Source organism: Idiotropiscis lumnitzeri, unplaced genomic scaffold (assembly GCF_059441095.1).
Source record: "Idiotropiscis lumnitzeri isolate Australia: NSW breed Sydney's pygmy pipehorse unplaced genomic scaffold, RoL_Ilum_1.0 HiC_scaffold_39, whole genome shotgun sequence".
In the NCBI taxonomy this organism is placed as follows: domain Eukaryota; kingdom Metazoa; phylum Chordata; class Actinopteri; order Syngnathiformes; family Syngnathidae; genus Idiotropiscis; species Idiotropiscis lumnitzeri.
In genome coordinates this window covers 1,567,203-1,582,734 of record NW_028283577.1, presented here as the reverse complement: position 1 = coordinate 1,582,734, position 15,532 = coordinate 1,567,203, and positions in this window count along the sequence as shown.

The window sequence follows — 15,532 nt, the reverse complement described above, 5'->3', positions numbered from 1 at the left end:
TGTAGGTCTTGGTCTTATACATACAGTGAACCCTCGCTACTTCGCGGTTCACCTTTCGCGGGTTCAGTGCTTCGCGGGTCTAAAAAATATTCGGGGGCATTGTAGTTTCGCCGAGCGGCACGACGGGGCGCTGGAGCGGTTAGACGGCCGGCGTGCGCCGAAGAAGAGCGTGGGCGAAGAGGAGAGTGGACGAAGAAGAGCACGTTCCCCCGGACACGATCGGTGGCGACGTTTCGCGCGGTTCGGACCGTACCAGAGCTCCGGCCAGCGTGCGTGGCAGTTAAGCCGTAGAGGAGCACCTTCCCCGGGCACGGGCGGTGCCAAGCGGCCCCTAAGTTTAACCGAATGGAAGCTCCGGAGGAGGAGGGCATGCTCGCGTCACAGTAAGCCAAAGAGGAGCACCTTCCCCGGGCACGGGCGGTTCCAAGCGGCCCCTAAGTTTAACCGAATGGAAGCTCCGGAGGAGGAGGGCATGCTCGCGTCACAGTAAGCCGAAGAGGAGCACCTTCCCCGGGCACGGGCGGTGCCAAGCGGCCCCTAAGTTTAACCGAATGGAATCTCCGGGGGAGGAGGACGGGCGTGTGTCACAGTTAAGCCAAATTGGAGCACCTCTTCTGCCCGGGCACGAGCGGAGCGCGAGGCTGTCAGTTATGAATGAATAAATAAATAAAGAATGCCACCTTTCATTTCACAGGGCACACCGGACGGCGTACCAGCAGGTAAAAGTCGGAGTAATTAAATAAATACAAAAAGAATGGCTGGGGAATAAAAAAATAATACGTTTTAATATTAATTTGGTTTTTTTGTTATAACATGAATTTCACTCTCTCTCTCCCCGTATATATATATATATATATATATATATATATATATATATATATATATATATATATATATATATATATTTATATATTTATTATATATATTGTATATTTTTTTTAAGCATTTTTGAAGGTGCGCCGCTACTTCGCGGATTTTCAGTTTTCGCGGGTGGTCTCGGTCCCCATTAACCGCGATAACCGAGGGTTCACTGTACTCCATAAAATTTACAAAAAGCGAGGTGAAACACTCAACCAGAGCTGCTTTTTTTTAACATTTCTCGAGGGCCATGGCGAGCCATTTCAAAAAAGCTGCACAACTAACGTATAAAATATTGATAAATTTGCTCGGCCTGATGTGTGTGTAAAGTTTTACGAGATGTCGTTCATATTTAGAACCTCATAATCAGCTTTGTTTTATTGCCGAACAGTGCAATGCCACTCCCACAACTTTTCACGAAAAATCACGAATTTCGTATTGTGACATCCTCATGGCCGAAACAGTCATCTGAGCATATATGAGGGCGACCTTGTTGAGTTGCACGGAGAAAAACATCCAAGAAAATAACTTGTATTAGCTTTTACCAGTTGGTGGCGCTACTACTACGATGTAAAATAAGTTGGTAGATGTCTTCAGGGCTGAAGTATCCTCAAATGTGTACAACTTCGAGAAGATAGGATCATCTGAGTCATGTTGCCGGAGCTTTTGTTGCCACAGAGTACAATCGGACTTTTCAGCACCTTAATAGCCACGCCTTTTGCCAAAACGTCACAAAATTCGGCAGAGAGTAAGATCATTGTCTTGAGTCTTTTCTGACTAATTTTCAGTCGGATTCGTCAAAAGGGCACCGTGCAGTACGTGAAAATTAAAATAAAAACACATTTTTGATTCCACTTGGCGGCACTGTGTGTATAACAAAATAATAACATTAAGATGTCTTCAGGTCGGGACGTTTTATTTACAGGTGAAGGTTTGGATTTTTAGGAGCATGTGCAGGGGAGTTATTAAGCATTCATTTATTTGTATTAGGTTCATTTTGTCTTCTTATTATTGATATTTGACTGATTCATTAAAAGCAGACAATTATGTTTTAGGTTAATTTTTTACCTGACATGTTTCGGCGAGTCTTTCGCCTTCTTCAGAGTGTCGCATGATGGTGTCTTGAGACCCGTCTTTATCAGCTGATGTTCCATGAGGGTGTGACTTACCTGTCAAAAAAATGAAAAATCAGAGCAGTAAAAGAACAAGCACAACATGAACATTACAAATCAGCAATCACTGACCACTGCAAAAGGGAAAACCACATCATGGACCGGGAGAAGGGCAGGGTCATCCGCACCGAAGAGAACAAACAACAGCGCTGGATCAGAGAGGCCATTGAGATCTGCAAGCGAGGCATAAAAACCATGAACAGAGACAAGGGAGCCTTCATCCTCTCTACCACCTGGAGCAGCATTTTGGCGGAGTGAACGGACAGCGGGGGGCGTGACTTGCCTTCATTCTTGTGACAGGTAAGTCACGCCCTCATGGAACATCAGCTGATAAAGACGGGCCACAAGACACCATCATGTGACACTCTGAAGAAGGCGAAAGACTTTCGTATTGTGACATCCTCAAGGCCTAAACACTCATCCGAGCAAATGTAAGGTAGATTTTGTTAACCTGCCCGGAGAAAAAAATCAACGAAAATAATTTGTATTTGTTTTAACCAGTTGGTGGCGCTACCACTGCGATCAAAAATAAGTTGGCAGCCGTCTTCAGGGCCTGAATATCCTCAAATGTGAAAAATTTCGAGAAGATGGATCATCTGAATCATTTTGCAGGAACTTTTGTTGCCACGGAGAATAATCAGACTCTGCGGCACCGTAATAGCCACGCCCTTCGAAGGAAAGTCACAAAAATAGGGATAGAGTAAGATCAATGTCTTGAGTCTTTTCTAGCCAATTTTCAATCAGATTCGTTAAAAGGGCACCGTGCAGTACGTCAAAATGTAAAAAATGATATTGATTGGCGCAAGGTGTATAACTGAATATAAACATATAGATGTCTTCAGGTACAGACTCTTTATGTACATGTGAAGTTTTGGATTTTTAGCAGCATGTGCAGGAGAGTTATTAAGCATTTTGTCCATTGCGGCGAAGGAAATCTTAAGTGAAAACTTTGATGCCCCGCCCCCGTCATATAGTATTTCGGAAACAAAAAATTTTAGCCCCAGTGTTTGTGCCAGGTCTTCAGATGCTACAGACAGAATTTTAAGGCAATCAGATGAAGCCTTTAGGAACAGGGTGCAAAAGAATGACCCCTGTAAACATGCAAAAAAGGGCAAAAGTCGGACTTTCAAAATTTCATAACTCACTTCCTGTTCATATTAGACGTTAAAATATCAAATTTTTCGCCATGCCCGATGAGACTGCCAAGTTTGGTGAGTTTTTGTGCATGTTTCGGGGGTCAAAAATGCGATCGAACAATCGGAAAAATAATAATAATAATAATTTCTACAAAAACAATAGGGACTTCGCAGCGGTCGCTGCTCAGGCCCTAATAATAATAATAATAATAATAATAAAAGTAATAATATTTTCTACAAAAACAATAGGGACCTCGCCGCGGTCGCTGCTCGGGCCCCAATAATAATTTCTACACAAAGTCCATTGTGGTGACCCGCCCCCTTTTAAGTAAATTCAAAATGGCCGACTTCCTGTAAAACCTAGCTCATTGCTCCAAGAGACTTTTTTGTAGGTCTTGGTCTTATACATACAGTGAACCCTCGCTACTTCGCGGTTCACCTTACGCGGGTTCAGTGCTTCGCGGGTCTAAAAAATATTCGGGGGCATTGTAGTTTCGCCGAGCGGCACGACGGGGCGCTGGAGCGGTTAGACGGCCGGCGTGCGCCGAAGAAGAGCGTGGGCGAAGAGGAGAGTGGACGAAGAAGAGCACGTTCCCCCGGACACGATCGGTGGCGACGTTTCGCGCGGTTCGGACCGTACCAGAGCTCCGGCCAGCGTGCGTGGCAGTTAAGCCGTAGAGGAGCACCTTCCCCGGGCACGGGCGGTGCCAAGCGGCCCCTAAGTTTAACCGAATGGAAGCTCCGGAGGAGGAGGGCATGCTCGCGTCACAGTAAGCCGAAGAGGAGCACCTTCCCCGGGCACGGGCGGTTCCAAGCGGCCCCTAAGTTTAACCGAATGGAAGCTCCGGAGGAGGAGGGCATGCTCGCGTCACAGTAAGCCGAAGAGGAGCACCTTCCCCGGGCACGGGCGGTGCCAAGCGGCCCCTAAGTTTAACCGAATGGAAGCTCCGGGGGAGGAGGGCGGGCGTGTGTCACAGTTAAGCCAAATTGGAGCACCTCTTCTGCCCGGGCACGAGCGGAGCGCGAGGCTGTCAGTTATGAATGAATAAATGAATAAATAAATAAAGAATGCCACCTTTCATTTCACAGGGCACACCGGACGGCGTACCAGCAGGTAAAAGTCGGAGTAATTAAATAAATACAAAAAGAATGGCTGGGGAATAAAAAAATAATACGTTTTAATAATAATTAGTTTTTTTTGTTATAACATGAATTTCACTCTCTCTCTTCCCGTATATATATATATATATATATATATATATATATATATTTATTATATATATTGTATATTTTTTTTAAGCATTTTTGAAGGTGCGCCGCTACTTCGCGGATTTTCAGTTTTCGCGGGTGGTCTCGGTCCCCATTAACCGCGATAACCGAGGGTTCACTGTACTCCATAAAATTTACAAAAAGCGAGGTGAAACACTCAACCAGAGCTGCTTTTTTTAAAACATTTCTCGAGGGCCATGGCGAGCCATTTCAAAAAAGCTGCACAACTAACGTATAAAATATTGATAAATTTGCTCGGCCTGATGTGTGTGTAAAGTTTCACGAGTTGTCGTTCATATTTAGAACCTCATAATCAGCGTTGTTTTATTGCCGAACAGTGCAATGCCACTCCCACAACTTTTCACGAAAAAGGACTAATTTCGTATTGTGACATCCTCATGGCCGAAACAGTCATCCGAGCATATATGAGGGCGACCTTGTTGAGTTGCACGGAGAAAAACATCCAAGAAAATAACTTGTATTAGCTTTTACCAGTTGGTGGCGCTACTACTACGATGTAAAATAAGTTGGTAGATGTCTTCAGGGCTGAAGTATCCTCAAATGTGTACAACTTCGAGAAGATAGGATCATCTGAGTCATGTTGCCGGAGCTTTTGTTGCCACAGAGTACAATCGGACTTTTCAGCACCTTAATAGCCACGCCTTTTGCCAAAACGTCACAAAATTCGGCAGAGAGTAAGATCATTGTCTTGAGTCTTTTCTGACTAATTTTCAGTCGGATTCGTCAAAAGGGCACCGTGCAGTACGTGAAAATTAAAATAAAAAAAAATTTTTGATTCCACTTGGCGGCACTGTGTGTATAACAAAATAATAACATTAAGATGTCTTCAGGTCGGGACGTTTTATTTACAGGTGAAGGTTTGGATTTTTAGGAGCATGTGCAGGGGAGTTATTAAGCATTCATTTATTTGTATTAGGTTCATTTTGTCTTCTTATTATTGATATTTGACTGATTCATTAAAAGCAGACAATTATGTTTTAGGTTAATTTTTTACCTGACATGTTTCGGCGAGTCTTTCGCCTTCTTCAGAGTGTCGCATGATGGTGTCTTGAGACCCGTCTTTATCAGCTGATGTTCCATGAGGGTGTGACTTACCTGTCAAAAAAATGAAAAAATCAGAGCAGTAAAAGAACAAGCACAACATGAACATTACAAATCAGCAATCACTGACCACTGCAAAAGGGAAAACCACATCATGGACCGGGAGAAGGGCAGGGTCATCCGCACAGAAGAGAACAAACAACAGCGCTGGATCAGAGAGGCCATTGAGATCTGCAAGCGAGGCATAAAAACCATGAACAGAGACAAGGGAGCCTTCATCCTCTCTACCACCTGGACCAGCATCTTGGCGGAGTGAACGGACAGCGGGGGGCGTGACTTGCCTTCATTCTTGTGACAGGTAAGTCACGCCCTCATGGAACATCAGCTGATAAAGACGGGTCACAAGACAGCATCATGTGACACTCTGAAGAAGGCGAAAGACTTTTGTATTGTGACATGCTCAAGGCCTAAACACTCATCCGAGCAAATATAAGGTAGATTTTGTTCACCTGCCCGGAGAAAAACATCAACGAAAATAATTTGTATTTGTTTTAACCAGTTGGTGGCGCTACCACTGCGATCAAAAATAAGTTGGCAGCCGTCTTCAGGGCCTGAATATCCTCAAATGTGAAAGATTTCCAGAAGATGGATCATCTGAATCATTTTGCAGGAACTTTTGTTGCCACGGAGAATAATCAGACTCTGCGGCACCGTAATAGCCACGCCCTTTGAAGGAAAGTCATAAAAATAGGGATAGAGTAAGATCAATGTCTTGAGTCTTTTCTAGCCAATTTTCAATCGGATTCGTTAAAAGGGTACCATGCAGTACGTCAAAATGTAAAAAATGATATTGATTGGCGCAAGGTGTATAACTGAATATAAACATATCGATGTCTTCAGGTACAGACTCTTTATGTACATGTGAAGTTTTGGATTTTTAGCAGCATGTGAAGGAGAGTTATTAAGCATTTTGTCCATTGCGGCGAAGGAAATCTTAAGTGAAAACTTTGAAGCCCCGCCCCCGTCATATAGTATTTCGGAAACAAAAAGTTTTAGCCCCAGTGTTTGTCCCAGGTCTTCAGATGCTACAGACAGAATTTTAAGGCAATCAGATGAAGCCTTTAGGATCAGGGTGCAAAAGAATGACCCCTGTAAACATGCAAAAAAGGGCAAAAGTCGGACTTTCAAAAATTCATAACTCACTTCCTGTTCATATTAGACGTTAAAATATCAAATTTTTCGCCATGCCCGATGAGACTGCCAAGTTTGGTGAGTTTTTGTGCATGTTTCGGGGGTCAAAAATGCGATCGAACAATCGGAAAAATAATAATAATAATAATTTCTACAAAAACAATAGGGACTTCGCAGCGGTCGCTGCTCAGGCCCTAATAATAATAATAATAATAATAATAAAAGTAATAATGTTTTCTACAAAAACAATAGGGACCTCGCCGCGGTCGCTGCTCGGGCCCCAATAATAATTTCTACACAAAGTCCATTGTGGTGACCCGCCCCCTTTTAAGTAAATTCAAAATGGCCGACTTCCTGTAAAACCTAGCTCATTGCTCCAAGAGACTTTTTTGTAGGTCTTGGTCTTATACATACAGTGAACCCTCGCTACTTCGCGGTTCACCTTTCGCGGGTTCAGTGCTTCGCGGGTCTAAAAAATATTCGGGGGCATTGTAGTTTCGCAGAGCGGCACGACGGGGCGCTGGAGCGGTTAGACGGCCGGCGTGCGCCGAAGAAGAGCGTGGGCGAAGAGGAGAGTGGACGAAGAAGAGCACGTTCCCCCGGACACAATCGGTGGCGACGTTTCGCGCGGTTCGGACCGTACCAGAGCTCCGACCGGCGTGCGTGGCAGTTAAGCCGTAGAGGAGCACCTTCCCCGGGCACGGGCGGTTCCAAGCGGCCCCTAAGTTTAACCGAATGGAAGCTCCGGAGGAGGAGGGCATGCTCGCGTCACAGTAAGCCGAAGAGGAGCACCTTCCCCCGGCACGGGCGGTGCCAAGCGGCCCCTAAGTTTAACCGAATGGAAGCTCCGGGGGAGGAGGGCGGGCGTGTGTCACAGTTAAGCCAAATTGGAGCACCTCTTCTGCCCGGGCACGAGCGGAGCGCGAGGCTGTCAGTTATGAATGAATAAATGAATAAATAAATAAAGAATGCCACCTTTCATTTCACAGGGCACACCGGACGGCGTACCAGCAGGTAAAAGTCGGAGTAATTAAATAAATACTAAAAGAATGGCTGGGGAATAAAAAAATAATACGTTTTAATAATAATTTGTTTTTTTTGTTATAACATGAATTTCACTCTCTCTCTCCCCGTATATATATATATATATATATATATATATATATATATATATATTTATTATATATATTGTATATTTTTTTTAAGCATTTTTGAAGGTGCGCCGCTACTTCGCGGATTTTCAGTTTTCGCGGGTGGTCTCGGTCCCCATTAACCGCGATAACCGAGGGTTCACTGTACTCCATAAAATTTACAAAAAGCGAGGTGAAACACTCAACCAGAGCTGCTTTTTTTTAACATTTCTCGAGGGCCATGGCGAGCCATTTCAAAAAAGCTGCACAACTAACGTATAAAATATTGATAAATTTGCTCGGCCTGATGTGTGTGTAAAGTTTTACGAGTTGTCGTTCATATTTAGAACCTCATAATCAGCTTTGTTTTATTGCCGAACAGTGTAATGCCACTCCCACAACTTTTCACGAAAAAGGACGAATTTCGTATTGTGACATCCTCATGGCCGAAACAGTCATCCGAGCATATATGAGGGCGACCTTGTTGAGTTGCACGGAGAAAAACATCCAAGAAAATAACTTGTATTAGCTTTTACCAGTTGGTGGCGCTACTACTACGATGTAAAATAAGTTGGTAGATGTCTTCAGGGCTGAAGTATCCTCAAATGTGTACAACTTCGAGAAGATAGGATCATCTGAGTCATGTTGCCGGAGCTTTTGTTGCCACAGAGTACAATCGGACTTTTCAGCACCTTAATAGCCACGCCTTTTGCCAAAACGTCAAGAAATTCGGCAGAGAGTAAGATCATTGTCTTGAGTCTTTTCTGACTAATTTTCAGTCGGATTCGTCAAAAGGGCACCGTGCAGTACGTGAAAATTAAAATAAAAACAAATTTTTGATTCCACTTGGCGGCACTGTGTGTATAACAAAATAATAACATTACGATGTCTTCAGGTCGGGACGTTTTATTTACAGGTGAAGGTTTGGATTTTTAGGAGCATGTGCAGGGGAGTTATTAAGCATTCATTTATTTGTATTAGGTTCATTTTGTCTTCTTATTATTGATATTTGACTGATTCATTAAAAGCAGACAATTATGTTTTAGGTTAATTTTTTACCTGACATGTTTCGGCGAGTCTTTCGCCTTCTTCAGAGTGTCGCATGATGGTGTCTTGAGCTGATGTTCCATGAGGGTGTGACTTACCTGTCAAAAAAATGAAAAAAATCAGAGCAGTAAAAGAACAAGCACAACATGAACATTACAAATCAGCAATCACTGACCACTGCAAAAGGGAAAACCACATCATGGACCGGGAGAAGGGCAGGGTCATCCGCACAGAAGAGAACAAACAACAGCGCTGGATCAGAGAGGCCATTGAGATCTGCAAGCGAGGCATAAAAACCATGAACAGAGACAAGGGAGCCTTCATCCTCTCTACCACCTGGACCAGCATCTTGGCGGAGTGAACGGACAGCGGGGGGCGTGACTTGCCTTCATTCTTGTGACAGGTAAGTCACGCCCTCATGGAACATCAGCTGATAAAGACGGGTCACAAGACAGCATCATGTGACACTCTGAAGAAGGCGAAAGACTTTCGTATTGTGACATGCTCAAGGCCTAAACACTCATCCGAACAAATATAAGGTAGATTTTGTTCACCTGCCCGGAGAAAAACATCAACGAAAATAATTTGTATTTGTTTTAACCAGTTGGTGGCGCTACCACTGCGATCAAAAATAAGTTGGCAGCCGTCTTCAGGGCCTGAATATCCTCAAATGTGAAAAATTTCGAGAAGATGGATCATCTGAATCATTTTGCAGGAACTTTTGTTGCCACGGAGAATAATCAGACTCTGCGGCACCGTAATAGCCACGCCCTTCGAAGGAAAGTCACAAAAATAGGGATAGAGTAAGATCAATGTCTTGAGTCTTTTCTAGCCAATTTTCAATCAGATTCGTTAAAAGGGCACCGTGCAGTACGTCAAAATGTAAAAAATGATATTGATTGGCGCAAGGTGTATAACTGAATATAAACATATAGATGTCTTCAGGTACAGACTTTTTATGTACATGTGAAGTTTTGGATTTTTAGCAGCATGTGCAGGAGAGTTATTAAGCATTTTGTCCATTGCGGCGAAGGAAATCTTAAGTGAAAACTTTGAAGCCCCGCCCCCGTCATATAGTATTTCGGAAACAAAAAATTTTAGCCCCAGTGTTTGTCCCAGGTCTTCAGATGCTACAGACAGAATTTTAAGGCAATCAGATGAAGCCTTTAGGATCAGGGTGCAAAAGAATGACCCCTGTAAACATGCAAAAAAGGGCAAAAGTCGGACTTTCAAAAATTCATAACTCACTTCCTGTTCATATTAGACGTTAAAATATCAAATTTTTCGCCATGCCCGATGAGACTGCCAAGTTTGGTGAGTTTTTGTGCATGTTTCGGGGTCAAAAATGCGATCGAACAATCGGAAAAATAATAATAATAATAATTTCTACAAAAACAATAGGGACTTCGCAGCGGTCGCTGCTCAGGCCCTAATAATAATAATAATAATATTAATAATAATAAAAGTAATAATATTTTCTACAAAAACAATAGGGACCTCGCAGCCGTCGCAGCTCGGGCCCTAATAACAATTTCTAGAAAAACAATAGGGACCTCGCAGCGGTCACTGCTCGGGCCCTAATAATAATAATAATAAAAATAATAATAATTTCCACAAAAACAATGGGGACCTCGTAGCGGTCGCTGCTCAGGCCCTAATAATAATTTCTACAAAAACAATAGGGACCTCGCCGCCGTCGCTGCTCGGGCCCCAATAATAATTTCTACACAAAGTCCATTGTGGTGACCCGCCCCCTTTTAAGTAAATTCAAAATGGCCGACTTCCTGTAAAACCTAGCTCATTGCTCCAAGAGACTTTTTTGTAGGTCTTGGTCTTATACATACAGTGAACCCTCGCTACTTCGCGGTTCACCTTTCGCGGGTTCAGTGCTTCGCGGGTCTAAAAAATATTCGGGGGCATTGTAGTTTCGCCGAGCGGCACGACGGGGCGCTGGAGCGGTTAGACGGCCGGCGTGCGCCGAAGAAGAGCGTGGGCGAAGAGGAGAGTGGACGAAGAAGAGCACGTTCTCCCGGACACGATCGGTGGCGACGTTTCGCGCGGTTCGGACCGTACCAGAGCTCCGGCCGGCGTGCGTGGCAGTTAAGCCGTAGAGGAGCACCTTCCCCGGGCACGGGCGGTTCCAAGCGGCCCCTAAGTTTAACCGAATGGAAGCTCCGGAGGAGGAGGGCATGCTCGCGTCACAGTAAGCCGAAGAGGAGCACCTTCCCCGGGCACGGGCGGTGCCAAGCGGCCCCTAAGTTTAACCGAATGGAAGCTCCGGGGGAGGAGGACGGGCGTGTGTCACAGTTAAGCCAAATTGGAGCACCTCTTCTGCCCGGGCACGAGCGGAGCGCGAGGCTGTCAGTTATGAATGAATAAATGAATAAATAAATAAAGAATGCCACCTTTCATTTCACAGGGCACACCGGACGGCGTACCAGCAGGTAAAAGTCGGAGTAATTAAATAAATACAAAAAGAATGGCTGGGGAATAAAAAAATAATACGTTTTAATAATAATTTGTTTTTTTTGTTATAACATGAATTTCACTCTCTCTCTCCCCGTATATATAAATATATATATATATATATATTTATATATTTATTATATATATTGTATATTTTTTTTAAGCATTTTTGAAGGTGCGCCGCTACTTCGCGGATTTTCAGTTTTCGCGGATGGTCTCGGTCCCCATTAACCGCGATAACCGAGGGTTCACTGTACTCCATAAAATTTACAAAAAGCGAGGTGAAACATTCAACCAGAGCTGCTTTTTTTTAACATTTCTCGAGGGCCATGGCGAGCCATTTCAAAAAAGCTGCACAACTAACGTATAAAATATTGATAAATTTGCTCGGCCTCATGTGTGTGTAAAGTTTTACGAGTTGTCGTTCATATTTAGAACCTCATAATCAGCTTTGTTTTATTGCCGAACAGTGCAATGCCACTCCCACAACTTTTCACGAAAAATCACGAATTTCGTATTGTGACATCCTCATGGCCGAAACAGTCATCCGAGCATATATGAGGGCGACCTTGTTGAGTTGCACGGAGAAAAACATCCAAGAAAATAACTTGTATTAGCTTTTACCAGTTGGTGGCGCTACTACTACGATGTAAAATAAGTTGGTAGATGTCTTCAGGGCTGAAGTATCCTCAAATGTGTACAACTTCGAGAAGATAGGATCATCTGAGTCATGTTGCCGGAGCTTTTGTTGCCACAGAGTACAATCGGACTTTTCAGCACCTTAATAGCCACGCCTTTTGCCAAAACGTCACAAAATTCGGCAGAGAGTAAGATCATTGTCTTGAGTCTTTTCTGACTAATTTTCAGTCGGATTCGTCAAAAGGGCACCGTGCAGTACGTGAAAATTAAAATAAAAACAAATTTTTGATTCCACTTGGCGGCACTGTGTGTATAACAAAATAATAACATTAAGATGTCTTCAGGTCGGGACGTTTTATTTACAGGTGAAGGTTTGGATTTTTAGGAGCATGTGCAGGGGAGTTATTAAGCATTTATTTATTTGTATTAGGTTCATTTTGTCTTCTTATTATTGATATTTGACTGATTCATTAAAAGCAGACAATTATGTTTTAGGTTAATTTTTTACCTGACATGTTTCGGCGAGTCTTTCGCCTTCTTCAGAGTGTCGCATGATGGTGTCTTGAGACCCGTCTTTATCAGCTGATGTTCCATGAGGGTGTGACTTACCTGTCAAAAAAATGAAAAAAATCAGAGCAGTAAAAGAACAAGCACAACATGAACATTACAAATCAGCAATCACTGACCACTGCAAAAGGGAAAACCACATCATGGACCGGGAGAAGGGCAGGGTCATCCGCACAGAAGAGAACAAACAACAGCGCTGGATCAGAGAGGCCATTGATATCTGCAAGCGAGGCATAAAAACCATGAACAGAGACAAGGGAGCCTTCATCCTCTCTACCACCTGGACCAGCATCTTGGCGGAGTGAACGGACAGCGGGGGGCGTGACTTGCCTTCATTCTTGTGACAGGTAAGTCACGCCCTCATGGAACATCAGCTGATAAAGACGGGTCACAAGACAGCATCATGTGACACTCTGAAGAAGGCGAAAGACTTTCGTATTGTGACATGCTCAAGGCCTAAACACTCATCCGAGCAAATATAAGGTAGATTTTGTTCACCTGCCCGGAGAAAAACATCAACGAAAATAATTTGTATTTGTTTTAACCAGTTGGTGGCGCTACCACTGCGATCAAAAATAAGTTGGCAGCCGTCTTCAGGGCCTGAATATCCTCAAATGTGAAAAATTTCGAGAAGATGGATCATCTGAATCATTTTGCAGGAACTTTTGTTGCCACGGAGAATAATCAGACTCTGCGGCACCGTAATAGCCACGCCCTTCGAAGGAAAGTCACAAAAATAGGGATAGAGTAAGATCAATGTCTTGAGTCTTTTCTAGCCAATTTTCAATCAGATTCGTTAAAAGGGCACCGTGCAGTACGTCAAAATGTAAAAAATGATATTGATTGGCGCAAGGTGTATAACTGAATATAAACATATAGATGTCTTCAGGTACAGACTTTTTATGTACATGTGAAGTTTTGGATTTTTAGCAGCATGTGCAGGAGAGTTATGAAGCATTTTGTCCATTGCGGCGAAGGAAATCTTAAGTGAAAACTTTGAAGCCCCGCCCCCGTCATATAGTATTTCGGAAACAAAAAATTTTAGCCCCAGTGTTTGTCCCAGGTCTTCAGATGCTACAGACAGAATTTTAAGGCAATCAGATGAAGCCTTTAGGATCAGGGTGCAAAAGAATGACCCCTGTAAACATGCAAAAAAGGGCAAAAGTCGGACTTTCAAAAATTCATAACTCACTTCCTGTTCATATTAGACGTTAAAATATCAAATTTTTCGCCATGCCCGATGAGACTGCCAAGTTTGGTGAGTTTTTGTGCATGTTTCGGGGGTCAAAAATGCGATCGAACAATCGGAAAAATAATAATAATAATAATTTCTACAAAAACAATAGGGACTTCGCAGCGGTCGCTGCTCAGGCCCTAATAATAATAATAATAATATTAATAATAATAAAAGTAATAATATTTTCTACAAAAACAATAGGGACCTCGCAGCCGTCGCAGCTCGGGCCCTAATAACAATTTCTAGAAAAACAATAGGGACCTCGCAGCGGTCACTGCTCGGGCCCTAATAATAATAATAATAAAAATAATAATAATTTCCACAAAAACAATGGGGACCTCGTAGCGGTCGCTGCTCAGGCCCTAATAATAATTTCTACAAAAACAATAGGGACCTCGCCGCCGTCGCTGCTCGGGCCCCAATAATAATTTCTACACAAAGTCCATTGTGGTGACCCGCCCCCTTTTAAGTAAATTCAAAATGGCCGACTTCCTGTAAAACCTAGCTCATTGCTCCAAGAGACTTTTTTGTAGGTCTTGGTCTTATACATACAGTGAACCCTCGCTACTTCGCGGTTCACCTTTCGCGGGTTCAGTGCTTCGCGGGTCTAAAAAATATTCGGGGGCATTGTAGTTTCGCCGAGCGGCACGACGGGGCGCTGGAGCGGTTAGACGGCCGGCGTGCGCCGAAGAAGAGCGTGGGCGAAGAGGAGAGTGGACGAAGAAGAGCACGTTCTCCCGGACACGATCGGTGGCGACGTTTCGCGCGGTTCGGACCGTACCAGAGCTCCGGCCGGCGTGCGTGGCAGTTAAGCCGTAGAAGAGCACCTTCCCCGGGCACGGGCGGTGCCAAGCGGCCCCTAAGTTTAACCGAATGGAAGCTCCGGAGGAGGAGGGCATGCTCGCGTCACAGTAAGCCGAAGAGGAGCACCTTCCCCGGGCACGGGCGGTTCCAAGCGGCCCCTAAGTTTAACCGAATGGAAGCTCCGGAGGAGGAGGGCATGCTCGCGTCACAGTAAGCCGAAGAGGAGCACCTTCCCCGGGCACGGGCGGTGCCAAGCGGCCCCTAAGTTTAACCGAATGGAAGCTCCGGGGGAGGAGGGCGGGCGTGTGTCACAGTTAAGCCGAATTGGAGCACCTCTTCTGCCCGGGCACGAGCGGAGCGCGAGGCTGTCAGTTATGAATGAATAAATGAATAAATAAATAAAGAATGCCACCTTTCATTTCACAGGGCACACCGGACGGCGTACCAGCAGGTAAAAGTCGGAGTAATTAAATAAATACAAAAAGAATGGTTGGGGAATAAAAAAATAATACGTTTTAATAATAATTTGTTTTTTTTGTTATAACATGAATTTCACTCTCTCTCTCTCTCTCTCCCCCCGTATATATATATATATATATATATATATATATATATATATATATATATATATATATTTATTATATATATTGTATATTTTTTTTAAGCATTTTTGAAGGTGCGCCGCTACTTCGCGGATTTTCAGTTTTCGCGGGTGGTCTCGGTCCCCATTAACCGCGATAACCGAGGGTTCACTGTACTCCATAAAATTTACAAAAAGCGAGGTGAAACACTCAACCAGGGCTGCTTTTTTGAACATTTCTCGAGGGCCATGGTGAGCCATTTCAAAAAAGCTGCACAACTCACGTATAAAATATTGATAAATTTGCTCGGCCTGATGTGTGTGTAAAGTTTCACGAGTTGTTGTTCATATTTAGAACCTCATAATCAGCGTTG